The sequence below is a fragment of the Arachis ipaensis genome, chromosome B2 (assembly GCF_059453495.1).
Source record: "Arachis ipaensis isolate K30076 ecotype BB chromosome B2, ASM5945349v1, whole genome shotgun sequence".
Taxonomy (NCBI): domain Eukaryota; kingdom Viridiplantae; phylum Streptophyta; class Magnoliopsida; order Fabales; family Fabaceae; genus Arachis; species Arachis ipaensis.
Window position 1 is genome coordinate 14,981,614 of NC_142437.1, and position 12,892 is coordinate 14,994,505.

The 12,892-nt window shown below is 37.4% G+C and overlaps 1 non-coding gene across 1 annotated transcript; it reads right to left on the bottom strand.

The window, feature by feature from the left end:
* Nucleotides 1-398: 398 nt before the first annotated feature.
* On the bottom strand, nucleotides 399-506 carry LOC148573105 (small nucleolar RNA R71). The gene has a single exon (XR_015905958.1). It is a non-coding gene; the product is annotated as a small nucleolar RNA R71 (small nucleolar RNA).
* Nucleotides 507-12,892: the final 12,386 nt, after the last annotated feature.

Consider the following 12,892-nt stretch of genomic DNA (forward strand, 5'->3'; position numbering starts at 1 on the left):
AGATGGCAGCCGAAAATAATAATAATGAAAGGAGGATGCTTGGTGACTTTACTGCACCTAATTCCAATTTACATGGAAGAAGCATCTCCATCCCTGCCATTGGAGCAAACAATTTTGAGCTGAAACCTCAATTAGTTTCTCTGATGCAGCAGAACTGCAAGTTTCATGGACTTCCATCCGAAGATCCTTTTCAGTTCTTAACTGAATTCTTGCAGATATGTGATACTGTTAAGACTAATGGAATAGATCCTGAAGTCTACAGGCTCATGCTTTTCCCTTTTGCTGTAAGAGACAGAGCTAGATTATGGTTGGATTCTCAACCTAAAGACAGCCTGAACTCTTGGGATAAGCTGGTCACGGCTTTCTTAGCCAAGTACTTTCCTCCTCAAAAGCTGAGCAAGCTTAGAGCTGATGTTCAAACCTTCAGACAAAAAGAAGGTGAATCCCTCTATGAAGCTTGGGAAAGATACAAACAGTTGACCAAAAAGTGTCCTTCTGACATGCTTTCAGAATGGACCATCCTAGATATATTCTATGATGGTTTATCTGAGCTATCAAAGATGTCACTGGACACTTCTGCAGGTGGATCCATTCACCTAAAGAAAACGCCTGCAGAAGCTCAAGAACTCATTGACATGGTTGCTAATAACCAGTTCATGTACACTTCTGAAAGGAATCCTGTGAGTAATGGGACGCCTATGAAGAAGGGAGTTCTTGAAGTTGATACTCTGAATGACATATTGGCTCAGAATAAAATATTGATTCAGCAAGTCAATATGATTTCTCAGAGTCTGCATGGAATGCAAGCTGCATCCAACAGTACTCAAGAGGCTTCTTCTGAAGAAGAAGCCTATGATCCTGAGAACCCTGCAATAGCAGAGGTAAATTACTTAGGTGAACCTTATGGAAACACCTATAACTCAACATGGAGAAATCATCCAAATTTCTCATGGAAGGATTAAAAGCCCCAACAAGGCTTTAATAATGGTGGAAGAAACAGGTTTAGCAATAGCAAGCCTTTTCCATCATCCACTCAGCAACAGACAGAGAACTCTGAACAAAATGCTTCTAATTTAGCAAATCTAGTCTCTGATCTATCTAAGGCCACTGTAAGTTTCATGACTGAAACAAGGTCTTCCATTAGAAATCTGGAAGCACAAGTGGGCCAGCTGAGTAAAAGGATCACTGAAATCCCTCCTAGTACTCTCCCAAGCAATACAGAAGAGAATCCAAAAGGAGAGTGCAAGGCCATTGACATAAGCGCCATGGCCGAACCTGTGAGGAAAGGAGAGGACGTGAATCCCAAGGAGGAAGACCTCCTGGGACGTCCAGTGATCAATAAGGAGCTTCCCTCTGAGGAACCAAAGGACTCTGAGGCTCATCTAGAGACCATAGAGATTCCATTGAACCTCCTTATGCCCTTCATGAGCTCTGATGAGTATTCCTCTTCTGAAGAGAATGAGGATGTTACTGAAGAGCAAACCGCCAAGTTTCTTGGTGCAATCATGAAGCTGAATGCCAAATTATTTGGCATTGATGCTTGGGAAGTTGAACCTCCCTTATTCATCAATGAACTAAGTGATCTGGATCAACTGACATTGCCTCAGAAGAGATAGGATCCTGGAAAGTTCATAATACCATGTACCATAGGCACCATAATCTTTAAGGCTCTGTGTGACCTTGGTTCAGGAATAAACCTCATGCCCCTCTGTGTAATAGAGAAACTGGGAATCTATGGGGTGCAAGCTGCTAAAATCTCACTAGAGATGGCAGACAGCTCAAGAAAACAGGCTTATGGACAAGTAGAAGATGTATTAGTAAAGGTTGAGGGCCTTTACATACCTACTGATTTCATAGTCCTGGATACTGGAAAGGAAGAGGATGAATCCATCATCCTAGGAAGACCTTTCCTGGCCACTGCAAGAGCTGTGATTGATGTTGACAGAGGTGAAATAGTCCTTCAATGGAATGAGGACTCCCTTGTGTTTAAAACTCAAGGATCTCCCTCTGCAACCATGAAGAGGAAGCATGAAAAGCTTCTCTCAAAGCAGAGTCAACCAGAGCCCCCACAGTCAAACTCTAAGTTTGGTGTTGGGAGGCCACAACCAAACTCTAAGTTTGGTGTTGAACTCCCATATCTAAACTCTAAGTTTGGTGTTGGAGAGTCTCAACAAAGCTCTGCACATCTGTGAGGCTCCATGAGAGCCCACTGTCAAGCTATTGACATTAAAGAAGCGCTTGTTGGGAGGCAACCCAATGTTTATTTATCTAACTATATTTTTCTTAGTTATGTGTCTTTATAGGTTCATGATCATGAGGAGTCACAAAATAAATATAAAAATTGAAAACGGAATCAAAAACAGCAGAAGAAAAATCACACCCTGGAGGAGCATCTGTCTGGCGTTCAAACGCCAGAACAGAGCACAGTTCTGGCGCTGAACGCCCAGAATGGGAGCATCCTGGCGCTGAACGCCCAGAACAAGCATGGTTCTGGCGTTCAATGCCAGAAATGGCAGCAAAGGGGCGTTGAACGCCCAAAATGGGCACCAACCTGGCGCTGAACGCCCAGAGTTGTGTGCAAGGGCATTTTACATGCCTAAATTGGTGCAGGGATGTAAATGCCTTGACACCTCAGGATCTGTGGACCCCACAGGATCATCTCAGGATCTGTGGACCCCACAGGATCCCCACTTTACCTCCTCATAATCCTAGTTTTTATTTCCACATCTTCTTCTTCATCTATTCCTTCTTCTTTTGCTCGAGGGCAAGCAACATTCTAAGTTTGGTGTGGTAAAAGCATAGCTTTTTTGTTTTTTTCATAACCATTGATGGCACCTAAGGCCAGAGAAACCTCTAGAAAGAGGAAAGGGAAGACAAAAGCTTCCATCAAGGGTCTATAGCTCAGTGGTAGAACATTTGACTGCAAATCAAGAGATTCCTGAGATACCTCAGGGGATACATTTTCTTCCACACAATTATTGGAAGCAACTAAGGGTGGAACATCAAGAGCACTCCATCATCCTTCATGAAATCAGAGAAGATCTAAAAGCAATGAAGGAGGAGCAGCCAAGGCAAGGAAGAGACATAGAAGAGCTCAAGGACATCACTAAGGTGGACTCATTCCTTGTTCTTACTTTCTCTGTTTTTCATTTTCTATGTTATGTGCTTATCTATGTTTGTGTCTTCATTACATGATCATTAGTAGTTAGTAACTCTGTCTTAAAGTCATAAATGTCCTATGAATCCATCACCTCTCTTAAATCCATCACCTCTCTTAAAATAAAAACTGTTTTAATTCAAAAGAACAAGAAGTACATGAGTTTTGAATTTATCCTTGAACTTAGTTTAATTATATTGATGTGGTGATAATGCTTCTTGTTTTCTGAATGTATGCTTGAACAGTGCATATGTCTTTTGAAGTTGTTGTTTAAGAATGTTAAATATGTTGGCTCTTGAAAGAATGATGACTAGGAGACATGTTATTTGATAATCTGAAAAATCATAAAAATGATTCTTGAAGCAAGAAAAAGCAGCAAAGAACAAAGCTTGCAGAAAAAAAAAAGAAAAAAAAAGGGCGAAAAAAAAATATAGAAAGAAAAAGAAAAAGCAAGCAGAAAAAGCCAATAACCCTTAAAACCAAAAGGCAAGGGCAAATAAAAAGGATCCCAAGGCTTTGAGCATCAGTGGATAGGAGGGCCTAAAGGAATAAAATCCTGGTCTAAGCGGCTAAACCAAGCTGTCCCTAACCATGTGCTTGTGGCGCGTAGGTGTCAAGTGAAAACTTGAGACTGAGCGGTTAAAGTCAAGGTCCAAAGCAAAAAAAAAGAGTGTGCTTAAGAACCCTGGACACCTCTAATTGGGGACTTTAGCAAAGCTGAGTCACAATCTGAAAAGGTTCACCCAATTATGTGTCTGTGGCATTTATGTATCCGGTGGGAATACTGGAAAACAAAGTGCTTAGGGCCACAGCCAAGACTCATAAAGAAGCTGTGTTCAAGAATCATCATACTGAACTAGGAGAGTCAATAACACTATTCGAAATCTGAAGTCCCTAAAGATGCCAATCATTCTAAACTTCAATGGATAAAGTGAGATGCCAAAACTATTCAAGAGGCAAAAAGCTATAAGTCCCGCTCATATGATTGAAGCTATGTTTCATTGATAGTTTGGAATTTATAGTATATTCTCTTCTTTTTATCCTATTTGATTTTTAGTTGCTTGGGGACAAGCAACAATTTAAGTTTGGTGTTGTGATGAGCGGATAATTTATACGCTTTTTGGCATTGTTTTTAGTATGTTTTTAGTAGGATCTAGTTACTTTTAGGGATGTTTTCATTAGTTTTTATGTTAAATTCACATTTCTGGACTTTACTATGAGTTTGTGTGTTTTTCTGTGATTTCAGGTATTTTCTGGCTGAAATTGAGGGACTTGAGCTGAAATCAGATTCAGAGGTTGAAAAAGGACTGCTGATGCTGTTGGATTCTGACCTCCCTGCACTCAAAGTGGATTTTCTGGAGCTACAGAACTCGAAATGGCGCGCTTCCAATTGCGTTGGAAAGTAGACATCCAGGGCTTTCCAGAAATATATAATAGTCCATACTTTGGCCAAGAATTGATGACGTAAACTGGCGTTCAACGCCAGCCTTCTGCCCAAATCTGGCGTCCAGCGCCAGAAAAGGATCCAAAACCAGAGTTGAACGCCCAAACTGGCACAGAAACTGGCGTTCAACTCCACAAATGGCCTCTGCACGTGGAACACTTAAGCTCAGCCCAAACACACACCAAGTGGGCCCCGGAAGTGGATTTATGCATCAATTACTTACTCATGTAAACCCTAGTGACTAGTTTATTATAAATAGGACCTTTTACTAGTCTTTTAGACCATCCTGGATTGTATTTTGATCCTGTGATCTCGTTTAGGGGGCTGGCCATCTCGGCCATGCCTGGACCTTCACTTATGTATTTTTAACGGTAGAGTTTCTACACTCCATAGATTAAGGTGTGGAGCTCTGCTGTTCCTCAAAGATTAATGCAAAGTACTACTGTTTTCTATTCAATTCTTCTTATTTCGCTTCTAAGATATCCATTCGCACCCAAGAACGTGATGAAGGTGATGATTATGTGTGACGCTCATCATCCTTCCCCCTTATGAACGCGTGCCTGACAAACACTTCTGTTCTACATGAATTAAGCTAGAATGAGTATCTCTTAGATCTCCTAACCAGAATCTTCGTGGCGTAAGCTAGAATGATGGTGGCATTCAAGAGAATCCGGAAGGTCTAAACCTTGTCTGTGGTATTTTGAGTAGGATTCAATGATTGAATGACTGTGACGAGCTTCAAACTCGCGATTGTTGGGCGTTAGTGACAGACGCAAAAGGAGGGTGAATCCTATTCCAGCATGATCGGGAACCGACAGATGAATAGCCGTGCCGTGACAGGGTGCGTGAGCATATTATTCACTGAGAGGAGGGGATGTAGCCACTGACAACGGTGATGCCCTTGCATAAAGCCAGCCATGGAAAGGAGTAAGACTGATTGGATGAAGATAGCAGGAAAGCAGAGGTTCAGAGGAACGAAAGCATCTCCATTCGCTTATCTGAAATTCCTATCAATGAATTACATAAGTGTCTCTATCCCTATTCTATTGTTTATTATTCGAAAACTCCATAATTATTTTATATCCGCCTGACTGAGATTTACAAGGTGACCATAGCTTGCTTCATACCAACAATCTCCGTGGGATTCGACCCTTACTCACGTAAGGTATTACTTGGACGACCCAGTGCACTTGCTGGTTAGTTGTATCGAAGTTGTGACAGACAATAAAACTAGATCAGAGTACCAGGCCTTTGAAGCCATGGATATGTATCACAATTTCGTGCACCAATCCTCATCAATCCTCATCATCCTCTTTTTCATTCTGTTCGTTAACAATCTCAATTCCAAAACAAAATTCTTTCTTTGATAGACAAATCAATCTTAAAACGTATAATGCTTAAAAACAAATCTTTTTATTTAATTACTTTAAATAAAACTTTCAATTTTATAAAATTTCGGCAACATCTCCTCTAAAACTCGGACACTTCCACCCTTTTCGGGTTCCATCCAAACATTTCTCAAATCCTTTCTCAACCATTTCCAAATCTCAATCACTTTCCAAAATTCAACCAATTCCAGTATCAAAGTATTTTCAAATCAGACCAATTCCAATAATAAAACTCTTTTTAAAGTCAAACCAGCTCAAGTATTAAATTATTTATAAAATCAGACCGACTCAAAATCAAACCGCTTTAACTTCAAACCAAGAAAAATCACTTTTCATAATAATCAAGTAAATGACTTTCCAAATCCATTTCTTATCAACAACCGTACTTCACTCAAGCAATCAAACACCCAATAATTCAGTCCAACAAACCATCACATCCACAAGACAAATATAATCACAGAAATATATCTTTTTGCATCAATATCTATTTATCACAACTCTGTAATGTAAATTAGATTTTAAGAAAAATCCCTACCTCATTCGCGATCCAACTACGCGGCAAACTACATATCTATTCTTATTCCACAGCAGCAGCATCAATAGCGACCGTTCCCCAGCAGCTACAGCCTCTAAACATAGCCTTAGCTCAATCTAGGCTTACAAATAATTGAGAAAATGGAGCAACAGCAGCTCCGGTGACGGCGCAACACCTTGATACTCAACAATCAAGACCCGTAACTCGATCCTATGACACTAAGACCTTAGATCCTCAAATAACTTAGAACAGAAATACTAATTTATAGGTTTTGGAACACATTGCTTACCCAAACAAGGACGAACGGCTGAACTGAAATAACGGTAACTCCGATGGTGGTTCCAGTGATCACTGCCACGTTCCCAGTGACCTGAACGGCAGCAACGACAGTGCAACAGTTCAAACAACAAGCAGCGACGGCGGATAGCGGTAGTGCACACTCCGGCGGTGGTAGCGGGGTTTCGAGCTGCAGAAGCGGTGGTGGTTGGCATGGGTCTCTTCTTTCTCTCCTCTGCTCCCGTGCTTTCTCTCTCTCTCTCACTCTGTGCGACCCGACGGCTTCCCCCTCAACGACACGGCGGCGGCAGACACGGCTGGGAGAGGCGGCGACCGCGGTTGGCTTCGCACTGGACGGCGGCGACAGGAAAGGAGAGCAGCGGCGACGAAGGCGCGGCGGCTCCAAGCCCGTGACCTCCCTTCACTCGCGAGCCATCTCTCTTTGCGATCTCAACGCGACGGCGGCGGCGGCGCAAGCAACAGGACGGAGCGGCAGCGGCGGTCCGCGATGATGGCACGACCTCCTCCACCGGCACTCCCCTCTCTCGGACCTCCCTTCCCTGTTTCCTTCTTTCTTTCTTTCATTCTTTTTTGCCTCCTACTGCTGCTGCCGTATACGTTGTTAGAGAGGGGAAATAAGGGCGGTTAGGGTAGATTAGAAAGAATTAGGGATTGTTGCCTCAATTAGAGTTTTATTTGGGAGTTTAGAATTAGGGTAAAATTCAAATGAGTAATATAACAATTTTATAAAATTAAGAGCAATAGGATAATTGAAAACATAATTTAATCCAACACTAATATTTATTAAAAATACTATTTAACTATCCATTTACAAATTATTTTCAAATAAATAATTCTAATTCGATAACTATAAATAATATAATTAATTTTTTTTACTCATGAAAATTAAAGTATTAATTTCTAAAATCACAATTATTTAAATCAAATCATGTAAATTTTTATTATTTTACGAATCCTAAACTTTATAATTTAAATATGAAAATTACCCAATAATTGTATAGATAAAATTTTTAATTTAATTATCAAAACTTGATTTAGTTAGCTTTAATAAAATAATTTCTGAAATTAAAATCTTTAATGAATAAATAAATCAAAATTAACTCATAATAAGATTTTTCGAAAATTTTGAGTCTTACACATTCAAACGCAAAATTATTTTCTAATGTAACTTTTGATTCAGCTTATCAAAATATATCTAAATAAAATTAACCAAACTGGCCAATACAATTTAATAAAGATAAATTCTATAATGTCTATAACTTAATATTTAATTTATTTTTTTATGATAAATTTTAAATATTTAATAATTATTTATTTTTATATTTTAAAATTAAATATTAATTTTTAATCTTTTTTAATAAATTAAGCAAACACTTTTAGATACCATAATAATTACCTTTAACAAAATCGTAGTCAAATGATAAAATCTGTTTATATATCCATAAAGTTGGTCATTTAGTAAGCACATCCATTTACTTTTATGATCTTCCATCCATATAAGAATATATTCCCCATAAGCAGACCCAATATGATGACCATACACTAAAAGGAATCATATCTATGACATAATTGCCTTCTCTTTGCAAGATGATGTTAAAGACAATTCTCCCACAATGCATCAAATCAAAGATAAAACAACAGACAAAATAGGCAATGCTTATCAAGAGACTCATGAAACAACAAAACTCTGTAGCCTCATCATTACAGTTTGATAAATCTGCTTATTTTTCTTCTACTGAAAAATTACATAAAAATGATAATTAAACAGCACTTGTGTTATGTGAGGTCAAAGAAACATTCACATCTTATTTTACAATATTCATGGAGATTCTGAAGCCTACAAATATAAATCATAAGCCTAATAGTTATCAGTTATCACGTAATAAAGCTTCCACTATATGATCTGCAAAATTATACTCTCACAGCTCATGTTCTCTACAATTCCCAAAATCTGAAAAAACGGTTAAAGATCTCATATGAAAGGACTGAAAAGGTAGTATGCATTCAGGGTTTTCAAAAAATATGTAAACATCATATCTGGGTAAGGAACAATCTATATATCAATGCTAATAGCCTTTAGGAATTATTCAGCTGTCATCACTCGAATTGTATTATGAAACAAATACAAAAGCACACATAAAAACAGACCATATAAGCACAAATGAATTTGTTTCAAGTACACGTTTGAATATAAGATATTCTTCTCATCCTTAATCAAAATAATTCACAGAAATAAGCCATTAGAATTTACAAAAGCAAGACACTTGCTTTCATAACTAAAAACTAATTCCAACTAATGCAACATAGTGATTCGACATAATTAGAAACTACAAATAATCTAATGAGGGATGTCCATAGAAAGCACAAAAACAATGTAAATAATGCATTCATTAAAAAGAAATTTGAAGATTTTTCTCTAAAATAATTGATACGATTCTCCGATGATGCAATTTTCTAACTAAAAGGATAACATTAATATCTTTCATTGGTTCTAAAAGAATTAAGTCAGATAAGGTACCAATCGTATTAATTCTAACAACACAAGATAGAAACACGACTCAAACCACCGTAGAGACTCTAAGTGGAATGCCAATATGAAATGGGTGAGATAACAATTCAAGTTGTTTATTGAAACGAAACGCAAGATATGGAGATACATATGAATAATGAGAATCCGTATCAAATAACACTCGAGCATCCAAAGAACAAACTTGTAAAGTATATGCCACTATTGCATTAGAAGCTTGAACATCCTGACGTGTTAAAGCGTGCACACGTACATGACCTCTTTTTTTCTGACTTCTTCCTCTGTTATAAGTCTTACTCCTATCACCTACTCCTCTACCACTAGGACCAGAAGAGTTCCCAATAGACATAGCTGAAGATGATGACATTGGTATTGTAGAATGTGTAATACCTTGAGAAAAGTCTTCTCTAGGATTAGGACAATCTCTTCTAAGATGACCAGATTGGCCACAACCAAAACATACTCCAATGGCCTTGAAACATATACTAGAATGGTAACTCTCACACTGCTAATAGTAGGGCTGAGCTGGCCTTGTCTGATTTGAATCCTGTGCACTAGATTGAGAGGTACCTCCAACAAAAGGTCTTGGACTCAAAACACTCATGGGAACAGATCCAGAAGAAGCAACCCCACCAAAAGATGTTTGAGGATGAGCTCGATAAACCGAATAACCTTGTTTATTATTAGTCTAACCATGATGAAACTGAAATTCTCCTGAACTAGATCCACCAGAAAATTGTCCCTTCACCTTGGACTTCTTACCAACATCCTTATAAGCATTTCTCTCTGCTATCCCAGCTTCAATTCCATAAGCAGAGTTTAGGACGTCCTTGAAAGACATGCGTCCGACTTCAGGCATAAGAGTGATGAACATAGGTTCTGCCAACCCACGAACGAACCGACGTATTTTCATCTCTTCTGAATTCATCAAGTATGGAGCACTCTTAGAAGGTCTAGTAAACTCCTTAGCATACTCGATCACTGTCATATTCCCTTGCCTTAATCTTTCAAAGGCGATTGCATCTTCTGCTTGCTTGTTAGAGGGATAAAATCGAGTAAAAAACTTTTCGGTGAACTCTTCCCAAGAAGGAGGAAGAAGTCCAACTACTTCTTTGCTCTCAATAAGAGATTCATACCAATATCTTGCTGAACTGCGCAAGCTGTAGGATAATAACTCAACAACTGATTTTTTGGTACACTTGAGAGACCAAATAGCTTTCTTTGCATCCTCTAGATATTGTTGTGGATCTTTATCCAAGGAATCTTCATTGAAAGTAGACGAATTCAACTTCAAATACTTCTCAATTGGCAGCTCTTAATCCCCAAACAATTGATGAACTCTTTAAGACTGAAGATTTTGCACATTAGAAAGTATCACTTCACCCCTATTTTGATTTGTTAGGACTTGTAATTCCGTAGTAAGGGTTTGATTCATTCCCCTTAATTCAGCTGCCAAGTCTGCTTGAGCTACTCCTACTGCAGGATTTTCTTGAACTCCCTCACGGGGTATCTCTTCTTCGCGCCTATCAGCTATCCTTTGGATCCTTGATCTTTGTCGAAGTACTCCAAGTGGCGAAAAAATTGCCCTATTGGATTCAACCGTATCAGGAGCATGAACAGCTCCACTATGTCTTTTCTTAGGTGACATCTTTTAACTATGGAGTAAGTAAAGTGATTGGATCACAAACGACATATGTATATAGAGTTCAAAAGACAATAGGACAGAGAGAAGAAATTATGAGAACAAATGATTGAAGACAACTTCCTATAAGCCTCTGGTAACATCACACCTTATGAAAATGAGCCGGCTTCCATTTGCACAATTGTGATCTTACTAAAGGACACTTGCTCCATATTACACAGAAAAACCGCTAAGGCTCTAATACCAACTTTGTTATGGCCCGAACCAAGCCATGACTAACGCTGAAGGGACAAGTTCCTCAATAAACCAAATGACCAAATTTTCAGAAAAATAGATAGAATCTCCTCTATTTCTAGAATCTTACCAACATGAATATTATCTTCCTATATCAATAGTAAACATCTATTTTCGAAGACAACAACATATTCCAATCATATCCACAACCCAACATGTCAAAAGTCGAATAATATATACTAAGTCGATAACTAAAGTATATAGTTAAATCCATACGTTTTACATAACCAAGTCATAATTATTATCTAAACAGTTCGAGATTCAAAATAACATAACCCATATGAGGATCCTACCTGTGGCATATGAAGCATTAACAAACTCTAGGTTTTTACATAAAGGTTCCATTACATATCACATATCCCTTGAAAAGAAGAATGACTCACCGAAATGAATAAGATCTACTGTGGGACGAGTGGAATGGAACCTGAAATGATACCTGTATGTGAAAAATATGGAAATATGATAGGGTGAATTTTGCAACTGAACAAACATTATATCTATAATCCACACGAGACAATACAACTTTTACCTTCAAAGTTATATTTCTTTCAAAGATGAGAAATTCATATTAATTAATTACGCAAACAAATAGATAAATAGTTAAGCGAAATGAAATAAAATGAGAGTCTCGTTCCAAAAGTCAAATCAAATCAAATATTACACACTTAAAGCGACTTCACCTCTAAGGGTAGCCGTTTTTTCTAGTGTGCCTGTACGGTATAACAGATCCAATGTGTGGCCTACATGATAGGCTAGTAACGCCCCTGCTAGCTGAGATCTGAGCCAAATGCATCTAGATTAATATCATAACCGCTGTTAACTACGGTTTTCTAGTCAGAGTCTCCCAAACCAATCCAAACTAAATCACATATAACCATTTCTAGTATTTGTAACATATTACTAAATTTCATAAAAATAGGGTATATATAAGAATGCATACTAAAAATTTAATTAAAGTTTAACAAAATCAAACAAGAAAACATGGTATGTTTTATGAAATATATAAATATCGTCCTATGTATATTTTTATAAAATTATAAGTTTTTTAGAAATCGATATCCATTCCAAATATTCAAAAATCACATCAATCAAATATTTTCAATTGCTAAAAATAATGATTCGATTTAAATATTGATAATAATATACTTAAAAATAATTATAGACATAATATTCACTTACAATTTGATTCCAAAAAATCGGAAGCAACTCTGAGCGCGTCAACGAGCTACCAAATAATATCCAATAACTCTACAACTCTAGAAATATGACATAATGATATTTGTGAGTTATTAATGATATTTGTCAATTAATATAATTTTACTCATTTTGACAAAAGCTCTAAATTTTTTAACCTAATAATTCTAATTTCATATTTTGCTATACTCACAAGTATGGAGATGACAAAAATTAGAGATATAGCTAATTATTGAATTAAAGAGTTACTTTGACACCTTAATAATAATTAAAATTCAAAAATTAAATGCTTTCTTCATTCATTAAGTTGAACTCCTTGATTTGGGATTGTAAAAAATAAATTTTTTTAGATATAAATAATATATTAAAATGAAGATAAAATAGAAGGGTAAAATGAAATTTAGTGTGTTGTAG